The sequence below is a fragment of the Poecilia mexicana genome, unplaced genomic scaffold (assembly GCF_051168715.1).
Source record: "Poecilia mexicana isolate PSO_F unplaced genomic scaffold, ASM5116871v1 scaffold_20, whole genome shotgun sequence".
In the NCBI taxonomy this organism is placed as follows: Eukaryota; Metazoa; Chordata; class Actinopteri; order Cyprinodontiformes; family Poeciliidae; genus Poecilia; species Poecilia mexicana.
The window spans coordinates 2,913,473-2,919,491 of NW_028263389.1; positions in this window are offsets into that span (position 1 = coordinate 2,913,473).

Below are 6,019 nucleotides of genomic sequence, written 5' to 3' on the forward strand. Positions count from 1 at the left end.
TTTAATTTTAATAATTTGCATGCATGTAAATATTTGTTGGATCATTTATTGTTTGTTAGTTTTGTGTAAGTAGTGTTTGTTTGTCTTTTCTTTTTGATCACCCCTTTACCTGGTGTCAGTGTTGGAACTTGCCTCAGGTATAAATGTCAGCTTCTTTGTTTCACTAAAAAAAAGGTGTTGGTGTAATGAAGACTTGGAGCTCCCAAATAAATCCACCTCAAAGACATTTGTTGCCTCACTTCCTTCTTTAACGCAGAGCCTCCGCCGGTCAAAGTGACACGAGGTAAGTCATCTGACAGTTTTGATTGTCTGTTTTGTGTTGGTGGTCTGAATGCGCATTTCCATCTCAACCTTATACAAATAGACATAAACATGCAGTGAATAAGTCGATTTTCAATCAGATTTTTGCACCAAGGAGTTAAGAATAAACAAATTTTCAATGAGGCACTTTAAATGTGTATATAATTGAAAATTTAAATTGACATTTGTAACTGTATACAAAATAGACCAGCAAATATTGCAGGAAACATATTGTGAGGGAACGCAAATGCTTTGCGAGGTAATGCAAAAGAAAAAAATTCCCCACGTCCCCTAGAGGGCTCCGAAGTTAAGAATGCCAGAATACGTGAACAAGAGGTTTTTTTCAATTTCTGGTCGTTTTAGACCTTTTTGTAAAAACAGCACCACATACTGACAAAAACAAGAATTACAACCAGTAGGTGAAATAAAAGCAAAAAAAAAAAAAAAAAAAATGGTTTGCAATAAAAATATATTTTTCAGGTACCCATTTTTCACCAAATTACTGAAACACTATATACTGTCACTGGAAGTACTTAACCCTGTTCTAAAATATGCTGCTCAAAAAAATAAAGGGAACATTTTACTTTAATTTTGTGTGTGGCTCCAAGTTTGATTTCCATTGATGATTTTTGTGTGATTTTGTTGTCAGCACATTCAATTTTGTACAGAACAAAGTATTCAATGAGAATATTTCATTCATTCAGATCTAGGATGTGTTATTTGAGTGTTCCCTTTATTTTTTTGAGCAGTGTACATTCTGAAAGTATGTCTTTAAAAATACTGTAATTATTTGTTAAAAATACAGAATTTGGACATAACCTTCTATTTTTGTCTGTCTAATTATTTTAAGACACTAAAATATTAAAGTATCAAAAACAATAAATCAGTATTCAAGTCGCTTTTTACTCTTACTTGAGAATAATTCTTGACTACTATAGCCACTTCTGCTCACACCTGGATGTATTTTTTCCTTATTTTATTTGTTTTTGGGATCAATAAAGTATTTTTGAATTGAACTGAAATTAATTTTGAAACGAATTTTAAATTTTGAGAAGACTTAATTAACGCAGTAAGATACAGCATAGCAGTATCATAGCTGCTTACGGGTTTCCCTGACCAGTTTGGTTTCCCTGGTAACCATTAATGTCACCTGCTGACGATTCTACCGAACCTCCTTGTTAAATTACGGTAATGTTATATTTTAATTATATTAAAACACTTTTACAATGGACAATAACTAGTTTCTAGCACTTCGATGTGTTCAAACTGCCTTCAGCTGAATAACTGAGTTTGTTCAACGATAGTTGAGCTTCAGCTGCTTTCTGTCTCAAAACTGAGCTTAGCGAGAATATGGCTACTAGCTGCTCCGCTCGTAACTGCCGCTCGTGTTATTTTATTTGCTATACAAGACTGGTAAAACCAAGAGACAACTATTTATGTGAATTTCCTCAGCTTGAAGTTCTTTGTTCAGGAACCACACTGAACTGAAGCGACAGTTAAGTTTTTCCTCCAATGTGTTCTACTTTTGAACTTCAGGAGTCGCTATTGGGCTGATACTGACCAGGGCGGCCAAGTGGACCAGCTCCAGAACACCGGTACGAGCACAGGCAATTTGGAGTCCACGTAACTTACCGGGTATAAGGAAATCCTGGACTTGTTGGGGAATTTAGGTTCCAAACACCCGCAGGAGGCAGAACGTGTTTGAGGAGGCGCTTCAGTGGAACACCACTTTAGCGAAATCTGATTTCAAAGAAGACATCAAGTTAGTCTAATGATGAACTGGCTGCTGCTTTCACTATTATCTGTCTCACTGAGGCAGGCTGTCATCACTCAGTCTCTTAGTGTCAACACAATCTCAGAAAGTTCGTTTTCCTGGGCTCTGCTGTAGCAATTCAGACTCTATCCAGCTGAATAGCTTAGTTTTGTTGCAATTAATGTATTTTTCATCTTCAGTGAAACAGAGAAGGTTCCATTTTTATATAATCAGATGTTCTGGTCTGCTTTTATTGTGTGATTGAAGCTGAACCTCCGAGGTGTGTAGTGGAGAAATGCAACAACCAGATTAAACATTCCTTCCAGTGTTTTGGAGCAAGAGGCAAGGCAGCTACATGCCTGTGTGTCAAGTTAAATTAAGCATAATCAAATCAACCTTTCATTTTTCACTTTTCATTTCCATATTTTTTTTAGGCGAAAGCCATTATTGTCTTTTTTGTGTGCCAGATGAAGTTTTGCCTAGTTTCTCCAAAATTTTAGGTGACCCTGTTATTTATTTTATTTTTTGCTTTTATTTCCCATGCAGTGACGGGATATAAAAACAACACTTTGTTACTTTTTATTTTGAACTTTTTAAGTTTTCTGTGTGTTCAATTAAAAATAGTTTGTAGAGGTGGGACAGCTATACAGTCCCTTGAAAAAGACAGTGAGGGGAAGCCACTGTTGCAGTTTTTTCCACCTTCTATTTCTGTTCGTACCTTCAGCCAGCTCTCTAAACTGCTGCATCTGGCAGATGACAGGAAGCGTCATGAGGTCCAAGTGTGTCTAGAAGGTAACTGTTTCCATCCTAAGCTGTCCAGCGTTCCTCCATCACCACCTGATCTCATTTGTCTGTGTTCCTGCTGGCACTCTGAAAGCATCCAGTTATGTTGCCTTTGGCACTTTTTCATTGATGGCTTTTTACTTTAGCACCATAGACAGAGATGGTAATATGGACAGTATGTGTCTGAGAAAAGAAGGTGGAACTGATTTCCTTGGCTCTGGGGAAGAAATTATGTAAAATAATAACTATCATTGTTTGTGTGTGACTGTAAATATGATCTGTTCTGTGTGCAGAAAATAGAGACCTCATGGTTAAGATTGATAGTCAGAGTCTCGCCAACACATCAGAGGAAGACCTCTCAGCTCTGGAGTTAGACGTCAGAGTCAAGCTGTTTGTCCTGCTCAAAAACACTGATGAAAAGATCCTCAAGTTTGTTGGAGAAATAGCAAAGTGAGTACCTCTCTCTCTCTCTACTTGGACACATCTTCATGTTTCTGAAATTATGCTGCAGCCTGTTTCTGTCTGACAGACACAGGCAGCATGATAAAAGATGGTACCATGACTGAATCAGATAAGATCTTTGATCTGTGTTTATCTTTCTACATTTTGACTACAGACAAGTCAAGCTTTTACCCACCGCAGTGGAGGAGGAAGTGGAGTTCTTGAGACAGTACTGCACTGAAGGGGGGAAGAGGCTGCTGAAGTCACTGAGATACACATCAGGTGGAAATCTTCTTCACATTTCACTGTTAACAGGAATGCTGGCTTTTCCATAACAAAAATATTAATATTGTGCAGCTGGAGCCAACATGGAGGTCATTCTATCTGACAGATTCTGGTTTACAGAGTCTTTAGTCTGCAGATGCTTGTTGTCTAACTGAAAACAAAGCATGCAACAGCACAAGTTTCCATATCATTCTGCTCTCTAGCAGCATCAATTCAAATACTCTCAACAAATCATTGTCTGGATCTGTTCCCCTTAGATTCCTTCATTGCTTTGATCCATACAGCTCACTGTCCTGTTAGTTTAGATTTTTATCTCTGCAGGATATATTATGGCAGTTGTTTGCTGATGATTCTAGTGAAATGGAACAACAAGCACCATATCTGGGAGATATTTAGGAATCACAGTCATTCTTATGGACAGGCTCTCTTCAGGGTCTAATTGATGAAACAAAGTTGCATCATTGCAGCTCCCTCGCCTGATGGGAAAGCAGAAGCTCAAACCCACAAAGCAGCAGCCAGAGACACCAGCAGCTGATCTCCAAATATGTCTGTTTGTTGTTGAAGTTTAACCAACAGTTAAAGTTTAGCTTTTGATAAGATGCTGAGCAGTGCTGGACCAGAGGATCCCAGAGGATCCCAGAGGATCCCAGAGGATCCCAGAGGGGATGTTAGGTCACCTACAAATAAAATGGGTTTTGCTCAGAACTCTCCAACATCACTCTCACAGAGTTTTAAAAGCATCTGGAACAGAGTTTGATTTTATTCTAGGGAGTGTTCCCTTCAGCAAACACATGGCTCTTGTCCATTTCACATATAAGAGAATTACAGAATCTTGGTTAGCCTAATAAAGTCTGCCTGTTAGTCTGTGGTTGGGTGAATTGACTTGTATGTTTCCAGTAGCGAGTCACTTTGTGTTTAATGAGAGACGATGGGCCGTGCTTGGCTCCAGCTGATGGTGAACCCAACCTGCAGACGTACATGTTCATTCTTTTCCCTGCCCTTAACAATGTGCAGCTCCTAACAGCCAATCACAGTCTGAGCTGTTCCTGCAGAAGCAGGTGTCTGTGATTAAACTGTGACCTGCTCTCCATTCAGACAGGGACATTGGCATTTTTCTACAGGCTGTAAAGTTTGTTGTTAGAACTTCAAATCCTCCAGAACCAGAATCAGACCGGAAGAGCAGCAGCTCAGTTCAGACTGAGCTGGAAGCTTTTAGCTGGATTCTGAGGAATGGGAGATATTTGTCATTTAATGATTAAAGAGGGATTTGTGCTTTGGAAAGCTTTGGGAACATGTTCTTTTGTTCCAGTTCCTCAATAAAGACCTAGTCCTGTTGCAGGCCTGCAGATTGTTCATAAGGGATTTTATGGGAGTTCAGGGTTTCTCGTTTGCCTCTAATAACTGCTCTTTTTTCATTTCACTCTTCTTGGACTGACATGACAACACTTTTAGACATTAATATCCTTTTGTCCAACAATGAAACGTAACTAAACTCTGATGTTGGTTGGGACAATATTCAGAACACATCTTCACAAGTAGCAGGAATCAAACTGACCATTTGGGTTTAATAAGTAACATTTGCAGAGTTTTACAGACGTATTTTACAGATTTGTTCCATCAAGATTTATTATATTTGACAAAAGGGAATCTTTGGTCTCTATTTCTAATCTCTGTCTTTTTCTGTCACCATCAGTATTTTGTAGAACAGAAACCTCGTAGGAGTATTCATCTTGCACACGTGGTTTATGAAATAGAACAAGCCCAACCTAAGACACCTGAAAAACGAGAGTGGGAGAAACTACGGCGAGCTCTGTACGGCAGGAAGAAACGTGAGCCATGTCAGAGATGGAGGAATCTTGGTGTGCTGACTATATGTGGGTAAGTGAGAAGTGATGTAAGAAAAGTGGCTTTAAATCTGACCAGACTACCATGAAGAGAGCGAGGCAGTGATCCCTCTGTTAGTGCAGAGGAGCTTTGGAGCAGAAGGATGCCGAGCTCTTTCCACATCTGCTCAGCATGCCTGCCAGCAGTCACACTTTATGAAGAGATGATTGGATGCTTTATGAATATCAGTGGTAATATTCCTGATGGCTCAGTGATCGGAGTTAATAAAGACTTCATAGTGTGGGAACCATGTCTGCCCAATTACAGACACCAAACCAAGAGAAGTTGTGAAAAAAACCCAGCGATCACATCTGGTCTCTGACTGATAAATAGATCTAGAAAGAGCTGAGCTGTTGCAGCTGGAGCTTTTGATAAGTGGACACACTGGAGGCTCAAGTTGAAAGGATCTCAGTGGCTAAAAAGTACCAGCCTTGTCTCAGATTGTTAAATGATGATGATGATAAAAAATAGAAGCAGTCATAAAGACTCTTACTTGAAATTATTGCAGTGCAGCAGAGGAAGAGGAGCTCTTGATGAGTTCTGCAGAGTGGAAAAGACTGGGATCCAAAACCA